This window comes from Mandrillus leucophaeus, unplaced genomic scaffold (genome assembly GCF_000951045.1).
Source record: "Mandrillus leucophaeus isolate KB7577 unplaced genomic scaffold, Mleu.le_1.0 Scaffold304, whole genome shotgun sequence".
Taxonomy (NCBI): domain Eukaryota; kingdom Metazoa; phylum Chordata; class Mammalia; order Primates; family Cercopithecidae; genus Mandrillus; species Mandrillus leucophaeus.
The window spans coordinates 2,356,445-2,374,051 of record NW_012103188.1 but is presented as its reverse complement, the minus strand read 5'-3'; the positions used below and the strand labels follow the sequence as shown (position 1 = coordinate 2,374,051).

The following is a 17,607-nucleotide window of genomic DNA, read 5'->3' as shown; positions in this document are numbered from 1 at the left end:
AGATTCAGAGACAGCATTAGATAGTACCCAGCATCCCTTCTTGGTAAAATCCCTCAACAAACTAGGCATCAAAAAACCATACATACTTCAATATAATATGAGCCATATATGACAAACTAATGGCCGACATTATACTGAATGGGTAAAAGTTGAAAGTATTCCCCCTAAAAACTGAAAAAAGATGAGGATGTCCACTTCTCAGCACTCCTATTCAACATAGTATTGGAAATTCTAGCCAGAGCAATCAGGCAAGAGAAAGAAATAACAGGCATCCAAATTGGAAAAGAGGAAGTTAAATTATCTCTGTTCACTGATGACATGATCTTATAAAATCTTTAAGACTCTTGCAAAAGACACCTAGACTTGATAAATGACTTCAGTAAAATTTCAAGATACAAAATTGATACACAACAATCAGTTGCATACCTATATGCTAGCAATTCTCAAGCTGAGAACCAAATTAAGAACTCAATCCCATTAAAAATAGCCACACACAAAAATAATAAAATATCGATGAATACATTTAATGAAGGAGTTTAAAATCCTCTGCAAGGAGAACCACAAAATACTGATGAAGGAAACTGTAGATGACATAAACCAATAGAAAACATGCCATGCTCATGCATAGGAAGAGTCAATTATCATTTAAATGACTGTACTCCCCAAAGCAATCTAGAGATTCAATGCATTTCCTATCAAATTATCAACATCACTTTTCACAGAATTAGAAAAAAAAAAAGTCTAAAATTTATATGGAACCATAAAAGAGGCTGAATAGCTAACACATCCCTAAGCAGCAAGAGCATAGCTGGAGACATCACATTTCCTGACTTCAAACCATAAGGCAAGAGTAATCAAAATGGCATGATGTTGGCATAAACGTAGACACATAGACCAGTGGAACAGAATAGAACCAAAAATAAAGCCACACAGCGACAACCAACTAATCTTTGACAAAGCTGACAAAAATAAACAATGGAGAAAGGACACCTTATGCAATAAATTGCTGCTAGGAAAGCTGGCTAGCCATATGCACAAAAATGAAACTGGGCCCTTATCTCTCACTGTATACAAAAATTAAGATGGATAAAGATGACTTAAATGCAATACCTGAAACAACAAAAACCCTAGGAGAAAATCCAGAAAAAACTCTTCTGTAAATTGGTCTAGGCAAATTTATGACTAAGACCTCCAAAGCAAATGCAACAAAATCAAAATTGTGTCACCGTTACACAATACACCCATATAACAAACCTGCACATGTATCCCCTCAATCTGAAATAAAATAACAAAAAATACATACATAGCGTATAGCATTTTTTCACTAAGTTACTTATTGCAGTCATTGTTATTAATCTGCAAATTTTAATGCTAAAATGTCAAAAAGAGTGTCCATTTCACCAGTAATAAGTTATTTATTAGGAGAACCTTATCAGACACTTGAGTGCAAAGCTATGCTTTAGAAATCATAATATTAGAAAATTAATCCATGTGGTCATTTCAAAAAATAGAAAATAGACAACCTAACCATTTTACAATAGACATAAAAAACAATTAAGCATGGTATGATATAGAGGCTAAGGTCAGAGAACAGAGAAAAGGATCTCTACAATTTATTTAGATTTTATTCAATGGTTTATCTTCTAGTTACTGAGGTTAGTAATAGTGAAACTAGTGAAAATAGTTACAATAAAGGTGATAAAGAAATACAAATGCTCTCAGAGAGAATGCAATCTAGCCCAGTTTCCCAGGAAATATATATTGTCCAAGTCTAACCTAGTTCCTTTGCTTTCACAAATGAGGACTCAGACACACGGTCCAGAGGTGCTGTCCTAATTCCTGTGGTTTGGAAGTGAGTCAGAGCTAAAACCAGTCTACCTCTTCCTACAGAGATCCCATTTGCCACATCACAATGATTTCAGCCTTTGAGATCTTAGGTTGAAACTGCCAAGGGTGCATGTTCAAAAGCTTCATCATATATACATTTTACTGACAAGACACCCACAGAGTACAAGATTTAATTCTGGGTCTTCATTGGCCAGAAACGTCCTTATCAAAATTCTATCAACTTTCCTGTCAATTTGCTTATTCTTTTGTTTTATGGCAGATAGATTGTTCCCTAATTAAGGCTCCTTTCAGAACGTAGAGATCATGCACTACACCTTGTCCTGAGAAGTAAATCCCTTTTCCAAAGGGTCCCATGTTCTTAATATCTAAAGGAACTGAGGCAAAGAAGCGGAACATAATCCAGTCCTCCTTTTCCAACTGAGTTTTCATTTCATACTTCACTACAGTTTCTCTAATCCCCACTTTCTCTTTGGGCTGCAGTGTATGCCAAACACACAGCGGGTCTAAAATCCCTGCTGATCCGCTGAGGTGCTACACAGTGCATGGCAGAGTTTGGCCAGCATGTGTGTTGAGACCTTTAAAAAAAAAAAAAAATTAAATAAAACAGAGCCGGTGTCACTATCGGTTTTACTCTGTAATTGAGGCCACACTGAATCCCTTGGCTGCTCCCAGTAGTGCCTCTTCATCTAACAGGCATCATCCTAATTGGAATCTGACCAAACAGCTGGATTTACAGTGAGGCATTAGCCATCAGTTGAATTCCTTACACACACACACACACACACACACACACATCCACACGCATGCAGCATCCTGCAGAAACAAGACTTACAAATGAGTACTTGAAGACTCATTTCTCACTCTGACCCCTGGGGTCAATGATGTCAGAGAAACTATTTCTGAAAAGAGCTCTACAGTGGGAGTGAACAATCAGGACCAACAATAATGAGTAGCTCTTGAAGGTCACAGCTGTTGAGCAGCTAATTGTAACTTGAAAAGCGGAGTCTCAAGTTATTAATGATCTTGCTGATAAAGTTTTTTCCCACTCCAAGTCATACAAGCTTTTATTCTAACTTTGAAGATAAAGCAAAAAGCTGCTCTGGCTATAAATGCAAGACTTTTTCTGTCTAGATGCAGTCACGCATATCTGACGGCCTTCTTTCCTCACACACAGTATAAACTGGTGACCTTTGTATAAACTAAGGTACGCCTTCTGATTCCAAGATCACTCCTAAGGGAAGAGATCATCAATTCTGCCAAATATTTTGTTTTAGCTTATTGATTATTTCATGTTATAAAGCAGATTGAATGATATCAAATAAGCAATTTACTCAGAGAACCACAATGATCCTTTCCTTATTTTATGTGCCTGTGGTAGAACACACCACCTTCATTTGAAACACAGACACTGTATTACATACTCTAAAGTCAGGTTATGAAAGGTGAAAATAATATTTCCATAGGCTAACAAAAATTATACTGGATGATAAAAAGATTTCCTGCTTTTCTCAATAATTACTAAGGTCACGGCAATGAAGACTTGAGGAAATCTAAAGTATACTACTGGAAATTTAGGAAGTACATCATACATGGAAATTCTATTACAATAAGCATCCTGTATACTTCAAAGATTACTGAAATCAATATTGCTCTCTCTGCTGCTTCTTATATTTTATCTATTCATTTGTAATTTCTTCCCAAGTAGGAGTTAAATCTTCAGATTTCTATCATAGGTCTAGATGCAGTCATTTATGTACACACAGTAGGTGCATAGTCAATGCTTGCCGAAGGAGGGAAACAAAATGCCATAATCATAATGTCTTTCCTGCTGGAAGGTTGTTCATCGCTCTCACCACAGCAAGCCACTAAAGCTCTTGAATGAATCCCTAAGGCTGCCACAGAATGATGCAAGGCACTCACCTCTTTTCCCTTTCCACAATCCCAAGGGGATTAGTGAGCAACTTCTACAAAGCCCAGAAGCAAACAACTGAAATGTGAACTTTAGCATGTTAGTGTAACGCAAGTTAGACTAGGGGAAAACAAAACAAAACAAAACACCCTTGTTTCCTGTAGGATGCAGGTAGGAGCAATGCACCTAATTATTTTTACCAAGATTCAGGTCTGTGAAAGAACATGTATGCACACACATACACTCATTTTCTTTGCTTTTATTTGCTCAACAGGCTTGAAGTGATATGCCAATATAATCATTGCAATATTTTTTCAGCAACTTCATGTTTTCATAGGTGGTATTCTATAAATTACAAATATTTTGCTATTTGCATTACAATTAATAACCAGTAAGGAAATATTTATTGAGTTAACACTATGAGCCATGGATTATATTAAGAACTCTGGCAAATATATGATAAAGCACAGGCCCTTACCTCAAGGATTTTATAACCAAATAAGGAAGAAAAATATACATAACCATAATTAAAGAGAATGTGATAAGTTCTCTAGTACATTTAAGCGCCAAGTGTTGCCATCTACATTTATACTAATGTCCATAAACTGCCAAAAATACACAGAAGAATATGTTTCCAATATTCTTGCTTCTCCATACACCCATAAGAGTGAGGAAGTTTTCAGCAGCTCAAGTCACTTAATCACCTATCAAATCTCTTGCTATTTTCAAAATTAATGAGGCAATATAGAGAGCTGGTAGTATCATATTTGCAGTAGAATCATATCATCTAAGCCGGGGTGCAGGGAAACTTAAATAATGAATTACTATATTATCCCACCCCCTCAGAAATGGAGTAACAACAAAAGTACAAAATTCCAAAAGACAAAAACCTATCTCCTCACAGTCTTTTGTTTACCAAACTCAGCACTGAGCCATGGTGCTGTCTAGCCTTGAGGAGAGCTGAAACAAGTACTCTCACATTAAAAAGAAATAGTTCAAATATCCGTATACTCTGGGAAGATTTTTGTAGGGAGGGTAGCAAACCCAATTTCTATATGGCAAGACCATATAGAAATTGGTCCATACAGTGGTACCTCTTGAAAGACCCAGGGAAGAGCTGACCAGCAGAGACAGTCAGAAATGCTATCTGCATTTTCTTCACTATCCTTCTATATCTACACTAACACCTTTGAGACAAATCATGCACTTATGCAATATTCTGTCTGTAGATAATGTCCAAATCTGTGGCAAAATATTCTATTTAGTTTAAAATCCATTATTTTCAAAATCCCTACAGAACTGGCTCATGAACCCCTGGAAATACATCATACTGAAAACTAAAACCATTAATTTCCTTAGAAATTAGTATTCCTTGCCAACTCTTTATTCCAATGTACAGATAAGGAATACAAGCATAGGTTGAATTTAAAGCCATAAAATACTTTTAAAACCACATGTAGTGATTTCAAAGCCCTTTATTTAATATACTCAATTCTAAAGAAATTAATAAAAGCACTTTTAGTTTCTTTACTTTTAAATCTATGGTCATAATATCTTAAATATTTTGTCCCAAGTATAAATTAAAACTTCAATTTTGCACATTCTAAAGCAGTTAATGCATACACTTATGCTAAACTTGCATTTAGAACCATTTGTAATGAAAAAAAAAAAAGGTGGTCTTCAGGGCAGAAATCTTATGAATAGCCTTAAAGAAGTAAAACGCTTTATATATCATTCCATAAATGTCAAATAATTTCAAATTTAGCAAGAGCTTTACAAATAATCTAGCCCCAATCCACTAACTAACAGATGAGATATTAAATAATTTACTTCAATTTACATAGTTTTATAAGTAGCAGATGTTGGATTATAACCAAGGTGATTATATAAATTATCACCCAAATCAGGATACTTCGGGAGTGAAAGAGGACACATTAAGGATTACTGCAGAATAGCAGGTATAAACTGAGACTCTCTGAGCAAACTAGAACATAAGGTTAGCCTAACTATAATACATGTAGTATAGTGTTTGCTGTTTTAATTGAGAATATCCAGTCTGCTGTAGGATAAAAGAAGCAAAAGGCATAGGTAAAACTTATATATTAAATATACATACTGGATAGACAAGTAGCTTGGGAAACACATCCAGAACTCATAAGGTATACTTAGAATAGAGAGTAACTTAGTAAGCTACAGACATGTTATAAAATACAGTTCTACTGAACATCAATAACAAGAATGGAACAAATAAGACTGTCACTTAGAAAAACATAAAAAGACCATAAATTTTGAATATTCATAAAGCCCAGATCATATCACCTCCAGATTGTTATTGACTCTAAATCTGTCTCATTTAGTAACATCCATTATGGCATCATTATGGCCATAATGAGTTCTCTGCTTGAAAAACTCAGACATAAGCCTTCGTAGTTCACCAGGTTAAAGCAGTGAGCTACAGCAGTGCTCAGTGTCTGAGTCCCAGCATCTCTCCAATAGAGTAAGCCTTGTGCTACTACCTCTACCTCTAGGCACCTTCCAACTATTGAGCTTCCTTGCATATCTGGTCTTTGTAACCACACCATCAGCAGAAATAGCTGATGTGACAGAAAGTGAATCATGATACTGCAACATGGCATAAAACAAAATTAAGGAAGTGTGGTTCTTCCACCTCATGGATTTCTATCCTAATTGTGTAAACCTACCCCCATCTGCATCCTTGCCTCTGGCTAGAAAATAAACCACATGATTCTAGAATTATGGCACCTTGGTCGCTTAGCCTTTCAGTTTCCTAGCTTCTATTAGAGCTTACTCAGTATGGTAAGCTATTGTTGCATCTATATAAATCCCCATATGGTGGCACATATCTCCAAAATCCCATTAATTTATTTACTCATTCAACAATTGTGAGTACCTTCTACACAGCGTGCTCAATTCTGGGTGTTTGGGATATAAAGATGAAAGATATATCCTCTGTTCTTAAACAGAGTCCAAGGAGAAAAACAGATGAGTACACAGACTAGGTATGATAGTGTTGCATATCCCAACCTCCAGAGACCGAGAAAGACTTCCCAGAGGAAGTGACACAGAGAACATAGAACAGAATAAAACAGAGAGAAGAGAGACGAATAGAATCACTAACACTGACTGCTTACTGCAAGTGATAGTATTTTCCAAGTAATTGATGTGAATTAACTCATGTAATACTCACAACAATCCTATGAGTTATGACTGTTATTATTTCTATTTGAAAAATGAGGGAACCAAAGCATAGTGAGGTCACACATCTTTCAAATGAGTCATGATTGGACAACCAGCATTGTGGACCAAGCATCCATCTTCTTAATCACTAAATTACACTGCTTCACACCCCAAGTGCCAAGAACTAAAAGATGACTGGAAGTTAGAATGGCAACAAAAGAGAGGGAAGGGCATGGTGCTGAGAGAACACAACCAACAAAAGTGGAGTCTGAACACAGTGTAGGCACCAGGAACTGTAAAATATGATCCTGTTAAAGTGGGAAGGCCTAGTCAATGAGAGGGTTTTAAGTTATGCTTAGTTTTAAAGCTCTTATCTTATTGTCTCCTTTGCTGTATTGCTCTATAACTCAAAGTCTATATCACAATCTTGTTAATGGAAAGAAAAGTAAATACATTTGATATGATTAAAAACAAAAACCAAAAGCAAGACTTGAAATTTTCAATTAATAATAATATTTTTCTAATTTACATCAACATCTTACAAAAATTCCAAATGGAGATTTCTCTGAACTACAACAAAATCTTAAGTGGCATTCACAGTTAATCGAAAGTAGACTTCTATCCATGAGTTACCTAAACATTTCTAACTTGTTTAAATTGCACATATGTAATGATTATATATAAATTTATGGATATATACATATGTGTATGTATGTCAATTAAAGATGGGAGGAATGTAATAATAGGTTCCACACAAGTATCTTTTCAGTAATACTATGTTGCTATAGCTGTTTCTTTAAGATGACAAAGAATTTGAGAAATAAAATATAGGTAAGAAATAATCAACAAAATACGCCATTCAAATAATTCTGCTAGGTTATCTTCCCATTAGACATAATTATATTATTTAATATAAATGAAAGGAAATTTATAAGCATTAGATGGACAGAATGGTATATTTTTTTCTTTCAGATGTGAAACTATGGAAATACATTACATTTATAAGAAGTTTCCAATAAAATTGAGAAATCTATATGTTTTTGAATTCCTGGTATTTTTAAATTATGAAAGTATTAATGTATTTACTAGCTGGCAGAAATAAAGATGAATATAAATATTTCTATGTCTAAAAAATCTGTTGCAAATAATGTTGACTTACTTTTTCATATTTCAAGGCTAGTTTCAATAAATGTATCACTCATGACAAACATTTTGGCCATAGCGTAATTTTTGAATTCTAAAATGACTTTTTTAAAGTCTTAACTTTGTTTTTGCTATAGATTATTTGAAAATATATTTATATTCATCTAGTTACTGATTCAAAAATATCCCAGTGTTTCTCTACTTATAAGGTATTACAACATTCCTCGAATTAAATACTTTAAACTTATTTATTTATGTATTTATTTGTTTTTTGAAGTGGGATCTTACTCTGTTGCCCAGGCTAGACTGCAGTGGCACAATAAGCTCACTGCAACCTCAAACTCCTGGGCTCAAAAGCAGACTCTTGAGTATCTGGGACAGCAGGGATGCACCACCACACCCAGTTATTTTTTTCCTTTATAAAGACCGGGTCTCACTATGTTACCTAGGCTGGTTTCAAACTTCTGGCCTCAAGTGTTCTTCCCTCCTTGACCTCCCAAAGTGTTAAGATTACAGGTATAAGCCATCATGCCCAGCTAAGTGTATTGCAGTCTTCCAACTTGTGTTCACTCCAACACTACTTTAGCCTGATGATTTACAATTAACCAATGATCAAAAAAAAAAAAAGTGTAATAATTTCAAAATGGAGGAAAATCACTAAATGTAGTCATATTTCCTCATTTCTATCAGATAAAACTCACAAGCCTAATCCTCTACTACTTGTGCTCCTTACAAATATGGCATTTATGAAAGGTCATTGAGTCAGTAATTTATCAGTGAGAATCAAAAACAATCATTTTCTCATCCACTTAGTTCATGCTCTGTGATCACCCTATTACATCTGTATGAACTTTCTGTGGATTAGCATTAGCAGAGGCTGCCCGAGGGGCAAAGTGTAAGAAAAGTATGGAACTTCACTTCAGTTTACCAATTGTATCAACCCATGTCTTGATCACTCTCAACGGCTTGCATTTTTTCCTTCTCTAAAGGTAAGTGCATCCCCAGCATCCCTCCTTGTCCCTTCCCTGCTTGGGCAATCTCATCAACCCCAATCAACGTCTTTATCAGCTCTGTCAGAGATTGCCAACTTTTATCGCTAATGATCACTTTTCTCTTGACAAAGATTCACATTTTCAGAATCTGCTTCACATTTACAACTCTAACTCAATGTATCTAAGACAAACTTCATCATCATTTTTTTCCTGAAAAGGCAATGCTCCCACCTGACATCCTAATTTTGTGAATGGTACCACCCAGTCACCTCAGCATCTTTGATTCTTCCCTCGACCTCACCTCTTACATCCAATCAGTAGCCCAGTAGTGCTATCTGTGCATCTCTCACATCATTCCTCTTCTTTCCATCCCCATTGCTATCTCCCCAGTTCAGACACTCATTACTTTTCACCCTATGGCAATACCCTAACTGAGCTGTCTACTTTTAAGTCCCACTCCATCCTAACTTTTCCCACACAATCCTAGCAGGTTCTAAACTGCAACTCTAATTAGGAACTTCCAAAGAATCCCCACTACAGACAAAATTATGTACAGAGTCTCACCCTGACATTTAAGACCCCCTTATAAGATAGCTACAAACTGCCTTTCAAACTTCCTATCTCACTATTTCTTTCCCCATGTTCTTGTTGTTGGTTAAATTAGACTATTTGGCATTTCATAAAAATGTCACAATTCTCTCCAACTGTAATTTTATTCACATAACTCAGTTCTCTGGAACACCTTCCTCTACTACCTCTCATCCATGCTTGCAAATTATCCTAGGGATTTTTTCCTTGAGAGTTAATTAAAATACTATCTTATCTAAAAGAGCTTTATCAATCCTCCTTTCTCCTTTATCCCCATCTCATACCAGTAATGTCGTTTTCTTCTTCTGTAAAATATGACAGCATTTAACTGACACCATATTTCACCAAATCATAGAGTTGACCGCATACTTGGTTTACCTATTCTTTCTCTTGCCAGCAATAGATTGCAAAGTCCTTGAGGAAAGGGACAACCTTACAAAGGGTACCATAGATGTTATAGGCACAAGAAATATATGAATTAAATTACTGTCTCTACCAAATGTTTATAATCAATGTTCAGTTACCCAAGCTACGAACCCCTGAATGTGCCCAAAATATAAAGCCAGTATTTTCAAAAATTATTTTGCTTTTCCCCAATCCATACAGCTATATTAACAAGTCAATAAATGAATTTATTAAACATTTTTCATGGATTTTCCATTATATATCTCTGTTTTGATTATTACAAAACAGAAAGTTAAAAAAAGAGATAAACAGTAGTAAGGAACACTCACTAGGTCTCAGGAACCACATGATTTACTATTTCACATCACTACAATGTATGTATTTTTATATCACACTTTATAGATGTGGTAACAAAGATTTTAAGAATGTAAGTTCCTGGACTTGGGTAAGACAGTTAGTGAACAGTAAAGCTGAGACTGAAACAAATCTGACTTTAAAGCCCATTTACTGCAATTCCATACCAGTAGCATCTTTGCAGCAGTAAAAATAAACTAGCGAAGAAGAATTAAAGATATGCCTAATAACAAGGAAAAATAAATAGCTCCTTAAGCAGTAAGAATTAGAAAAAAAATCATCAATTTAATTAATTGTATATATGAAAGAAAGAATAAGTTAGAACACCTGGCCAAATTTCTGCATTTCTGTACTGGAGACACATATAAATGGGAAATGCAGATTCTAAGAACAGGAGCATAAGGCGGTCTACAAAAGTCTGATGTTTTACGGATATCGTCTGACTTGCCCTTTCTTTTCACCTGAATTTTGTGTTAAGACTTCTATAAATATAATGTAAGTTTTCTCTTTGTATCTGGGATACACTTCAGATCTCTATTACACCACACATTGTTTTAGGTAAGGGGATGGAGAAGAAAAAGGAAGATATTTCCTAGTAATGACTTATTCTGAGAAGTATCTGCCATTGTATAAAATTTGTTCCTTTGAAACACACATATAATACTTTGAGCATGGCAGATGCTCAATAGTTTAAGGAGATAATTTAAAGCACATTCTTAATTAAATTTAAAACCAAAACGTTTTGAGCACTAAATGTCAAAGTTCAGCACCTATTTTCTAGTTATTAATATTCTTGGTAAAAAAAATCAGTAGTCAAAAGTATAATTTCTGTAGGTATTTTGAAAAGCTACTCACATGCCTTTTAAAGAAGGAATATAAATTGTAATTTACACCAATAGAAAAAAGAGACTGAGCTTATCATATTATTCTGGAAATACTTGAAGGTCAAGCTCGCACATTTATTTTCAATTGGATAACTCCTTCTGGTATTTACACCATTTAGGGGAAAAAACAGGGTCTTAAAGAAGTTCTTTGAAATTATCTTTAGGGCTACCAAACATTTAAAAAAAAAAATCTCAATAACTGACCTATTTCCCTAGAGGCCTATTACCTTTCTTCCCACATAAAATCATAAGATGACCCTAGCTGCACATAAGAATTCTGAACAGTGATGTACAAAGAATGTATTATGCATATCAATTAGACTCTAAGTCTTGTCTAAAATGGCAAACCTCACTGAAAGACATAAATAAATGTGAACCGGGGCTTTTACCTGAAACAATATTACAGTGTCACATAGAAGAAGGCAGCTAACACAGCACTCTAAAAGCCACATTATATTATTCTCCTGCAGCAAAGAGATACATCCAAAAGGCTGAACTTGTAAAACAGAGTTTTCCTTTGCTGTAGCAACATTGATCCCTGTTCTTCTGTTAAAATATCTTTCACCTTCATACCTCCCCACAAATTCCTAGACTTCACCTACATGCTTCAGACTACAATGTAGTAACAAAATTAGAACCACATTTTCCAAAAGTTTAGGAGTAAGGGAAGTAAGAACATGAGAACATGCCAGAAGGATTACTCATCATTGTCACATATGCATGCACAAGCACACACACATACACACACACACACGTGCACAATTTTCAGACCAGTCAAATTCAAAATCAGAAGAATAGAAATTGTTTTGTCAGGAATAAGGCTATGGATGAGTGAAAGTGGAGATTCAACACTACAACAAATATTTAAGCTGAGTTGAAGAACAGTTAGGTGGTCTATAGGACGTTCCAGCCAACAAAGGTAATACTTGCCAAAGGTATAGTGGCAAGCATGGTTTGTCTAGTAAATTGACGCAACCTCCATGTGGCTGAAGGATAAGACATGTGGTGATGATGTGATTTGGAGCAAGAGAGAAAAGTGCTTCCTACTAACTTCATACTAGATGTAGGCCTTCTGGCTTACAGGTTTTAAAGCAGCCTACATTTACTTCTTTCTGTTCTTCATTTAGCCCAGTGTGAATGACTTCTCTAGTTAGTGATCTCATAATGTACAAAAGAACTGGTTCCCTCCATTCCCAAATCATGGTGTTACAAGCAACCCAACAAATGAGGTTTTGCCACCCTTTCCTGCTCCTATCAGTCTATTACATCATCGTATATAAAATTATTTAAGCTTTGCAATTGTGGTCTTGGATCTTCAACTTTGAAAGCACTTCTTTTTTGAGCACAGTTTTTATTTTCAAGAGTCTTAATCAATGTGAACATTAACCATTTCCTCAAGATAAAGCATCGCTTTACACTGTCATCAAGGGACATGCTATTTAATAACCAGTTATAATTAGGCAAGAGATTAATCAAGGTTCATTTCTGAGGCATTTTCAAAAGACACATGGAGATTACTCTTTGTTATTATTTTACTGAAGTGTGTGCTATGTTACATTATTAATGAGAGCAAATACGAGCAGAGTAGTCTCCGCTTCTTTCCAAATTTTGCCTTGGAACATTGTACTAAGAACTGAATGAACGTCAAATATATCTAGGCCTGGAAAGACAGCAGAGCTCAAAATTCAGAACCAACCTTGGTTGCACTATATCCCTGCTAGGTATTACTGGGAAGTAGAAGGAAGGATTGAATGAAAATCCTGGCAGATGCCCTTATGTTTCTGGATATCTTATCACATCTGGGCCAAAAGAAGATGCCTAACAAATAATAATGCTACCTGTTATTTATTTATTTATTTATTTACTTATTTATTTATTTATTTATTTATTTTATTGAGAATCACTTACACTAAACACATAACATTTTTAGTTTAGTTTTTTTTTTTTCCCCCTCAGATGTACATGTTGTATTTAAGTTATGGGTACTTAAATTTGGGGGCAGAAAGTTGGGTTTCTGTTAAATCAGTAAATGGTTGGTTAACAACATCATCATTCCTTGCCTACATTCTCCATCTCCTCTAGTCTTTCTTATCTCAGTAAATGGTACAACTCATTCATAATGCAATCTCTCAAGCCAGACACTTGGTTTTCTCCTTTGGGTTTTCCCTCTGTCTTACTCACATGTGCAATGAATATCTAAGTCCTATTATTTGGCTGTTATCATCACTACTGTCACTCACTGCTTGAGTCAGACCCACCAATAGAACAGACTCTTACCTATCTGCATCAATATGATGAACACTCCATTGGTCTTGAAGCCAATTTTGTTAATTCTTCAAATGTGTCATTCCTTGCTTAATTCCTCTAAGATCAACTTATTTTTTTTCCTCATTACCATCGGGAAATTTTAAACTCCTCATAATGTTATACCATTATGCTCTTCCTGGCCAGATCTCTGACCACTTCTCCAGATCATTTCTAGACTGATATCTAGAAATTATCCTTGGGACTTCTGTGCTCCAATCATCCTGAAGTAGGCCCTTGTGTTGCTGTTCCCTCTGCTCAGAATAGTATCTTTCTTCTTCCATATCTGTGCTTGGCGAACTACTACTTGTCTGTCAGGTTGCAGTTTAGAGACCACTTTATCTTCGGGGACACCTTCTCTAACGTGCCAGCAGATAATCCCCTTACATGCTCCACAGGACTTTACGCTCACCCCTATAATAGGTATTCCTAGTATTGCCTCTGTTACACAATTGCTACTGTGTGGGCTCTGGGCCAGGGAATGGCTAGTGACATGAGTAATTATGTAAGGGATATTTACCTAACGCAATGGGGATTAAATTTCCTTTCTTAGAAATCTGTACTAAGAGGCAAGAAGGACAGTACCAGTTGGTTGTTGGTGCTCTGGCGGGGAGGAGTGGTGTGCAATTCATGTTGACAGTGACTTATAATGACAATGAACAGATAAAGCTGTTGGAAAGATTGAGAAAAGCAGAAGAAAAATTGGTTTCACAGGAAAAAAAAAAAAAAATCCCTGGATGTTATTTCCTGGTATCTAAGGTTTAGTACTCAAGGGTCCTTAGAATTCCGTAACTATGACATATTCTTAAAACATTATTCCTGCATTTAGTACCCCCCTCAGACAGACAGACACACACACACATACTCACACACAAACACACACAGAGGTTTATAGAAGCCTTCCCATCTATAAATATTAAAACCCAGGTATGAAGGAAAAAGTTTTTTTTTTTTTTTTTTTTTTTTTTTTTTTTTTTTTAAGATTATAGTAGAGTTTGATGTAATTCTCCAAATGGACCAATCAAATATACAACCCTCTTGTGGAAGCATTTTTGGCTCTTGCAAAAGATGAACTTTAAAATGAGCCCAGAGTAGAGTTTTTCAGACGTTTTGTCAGGCCTGAAATGCTTTAGCTGTTTTCCTAGAGAAAACTTGTACTGGCTTGGCATCACTGTCTGTGTGGCTTATAGGAACATTATTTGTAGATCTTCTCAATGAACTTTTAATGCAGCTGCATGGAGATAAAAAATAAACCAAGAAATATGCTGATTGAAAAAACACATTAACATTCCTGTAGCTTCTAGGGAAAGCCTTGATATCCAGTCATTAAGTAGGAAATCTACCCTTAGACTTCCTTCTGCTTTAACATACTAAAAAGAAACTTAGGAGAACTATTTTTAAAAATTCTTCAGGCTTTGCTGTTTTACCAAGATGTCCTAATTTGTATGAATCCAAATACTCATTAACTCTCAAGTGCTATTAGCTATCAAGAGTCAAACGAATTCAAAGCGGGGGAAAAAAAAAAACAAAGTTTAATTTCAAGCCAATAAGGGCATTTTGTTATGTTGTTGTTATGGCTGCTTTCATTGATTTGTACCTGCCTGTTTGGCTACCTACAGAACGAACAGAGGTTAATATACTTTTAAGTAATATCAATTTTTTTTTTCAAATCAAAGATTGCAGTAATATCAGCCTTTATTATTTTATTTATTTTTGAGCTTTATATTCTTAAAGTATCTTGTTTCTATAACAGACTTGTTTTTGTTTCGTGAAGGTGGAGGAGGGGAGGAAAGGTAAGAACTTGAATTCACTGACATTTTCTTATTCGAATTCCTCCACGTCTTTTCAATTTAAAGAGCTCAAGATAATGTGATATCTCTTACTTCAATTTCATTTTTAATACCTGTCCAAGCATTCTAGCTGTATGTACTGTCTTCCATATTAGGAAAGATTATGCCCCTATAATATTTACTTCTTCTTCTTTATTCTTTCTACAGGGAATATTCTAAGATGACCTTTATTTTCTGTCTCCTCGATAAAATTACTTTCACACAAAAGCAACTTTCAAAAAGTATCAACTCATCATAACAGATTAACACAATTCTGTAAGCGCCTTTTAAATCACAAGACGTTAACCTCAGTCTCCATTAAACATATCACATAAAATCGGCTTGTACTCTCGTTTTTCATCTCTGTCCAAAACAGAATATAATACAGCTTTTCCATTTGTAAATTGATTTAAAAATGTGATTTAAAACCCATCACTGCACTGTAACTTGCCACATACATGGCAAAAACTAAAATCTAGTGATATAGAACAATCTTATTAAGCTATAAAAATTGGAGAATATTTAAATTCAGTATAACGTTCTTAGAAACAATGATTCTAATTGATATTCTGAATTTTTGTCAGAAGACAGAGTTTCCAGCAGCTGTGTGTGTGTGTTTACATTAGTTGCTGATTTAAATATTTATAGAATTCATATAAATTAAATATTATTTCTGTATTTCTTCTTAATACTAGAAATTCTGATGAATGTATAGGCATTGGAGTTAATTAACTAATATTCATTATATATTATTGTTTTACAATATAAAACATAAGACAAAGTTATGATGAAATCTTTGTGACTGCTGAAGCACATTCTGGGAATAATAAAAGTGCACCCAATTTAGAAAACTTCAAGTTTGAAAAGGTAATACAAACAAAACAGGGAAAAATAAGAAGTTCTTAAGGAATGTTTACTACCCATTGTCCTTGAATTTTCAGAACACACTGGAGTCCATTCTACAGGCTTCTGTGGAATTGCATGGACTCATCCACCACTTTGCTGCCTGTCGTCATCACTGCTGCCACTAAACCACCACTACAAGGAAGAAAGGCCAATCTGAATGGAGAGATTTGAGGCTGCTGATTGAACGATGTGACTTAGGAGACAGAGCCACTGTGAATGCAAAGTTACACATGCTCTTACTCTGCCTCATGGTCACAGTAATTGAAGAACTACATTTAACTCTCACGGGTCTCTCAAATCTAAATGGATTAATGATGCACTTCCCTTAGGTCCTAACAAACAAAGTATTCCAATTTATTTTACCAGATAACTCTTTAATGGGGCTTAGAAGATAAAATCAGCTAATACTGTGATATTTCATGTTCTTTTGCTAGTATTACTTATATGTGTATCCCTCTCAAGACATTTTTGGGTCAGAAGAGTGACTGTGTTTCAGGAAAGATTTGATATTCATAGTTCCCCCAGCCAAATGCTTCCCAGCTTTTTTCTTTTTCACAAAGAAAGTTACAAATACTATATTCTCTGGAGGAAATGACAGAAATAAGAGTACCTATATGGAGTTTTGCGAGAAAAATAAAAATTACATTGCCTAAATATTATGTAAATAAAAAATAATATGTAAAGTGTTCGGGAATACGACCTAACGTTCCTCACTGGAGCTTTCGGGGCTGGATGCCACTTGCTATACTTTCCGGCTGCAGAGGCAATATTACAGAAAGAACGTTCCGTATTTTCATAAGAAAATTAGGTTGTTTCAGTAACTATAACTTTTCTACCAAGTTTTACGCTTTAAATGACTAATACGCAATTCCTAACCAAGACGTCTTAATCATAATATTTTCAAAATCTTGATAGTTTTCATTGGTGAAAATTTTTTCAAACAAGCAGATGATCAGACATATTAAAACTTACGGAGCCTTTCAAATTTTACAAGAGTTGAAAGTGTCACTAAAAGTAATTTTAAATTTCCTGTGATAATGCAAAAATACTTCAAATCCAATCAAATATTTTAAATCAAACATTTCAAAATAACGATGAAGTTCTAATGTAGAACAGGCATGCATTGTTAAAACTAGCCAGGATATCACTAAGTGGTAATATCAGCCACAAAAGTGAATGCAGACAGTAAACTTACAAGAAGACACAGTTGGGGGCACTTCCTGGGACTGAGCCTCTCAGGAGCCCCT

At 35.1% G+C, this 17,607-nt stretch overlaps 1 protein-coding gene across 1 annotated transcript in view; it reads right to left on the bottom strand.

Annotated features, from left to right (window-relative positions):
- The window catches only part of LOC105544651 (latrophilin-3-like), a gene marked incomplete at its 3' end in the record, with an annotated part of 429,398 nt that overhangs the window by 65,898 nt on the left and 345,893 nt on the right, over positions 1-17,607 (bottom strand). The window lies entirely within an intron of this gene.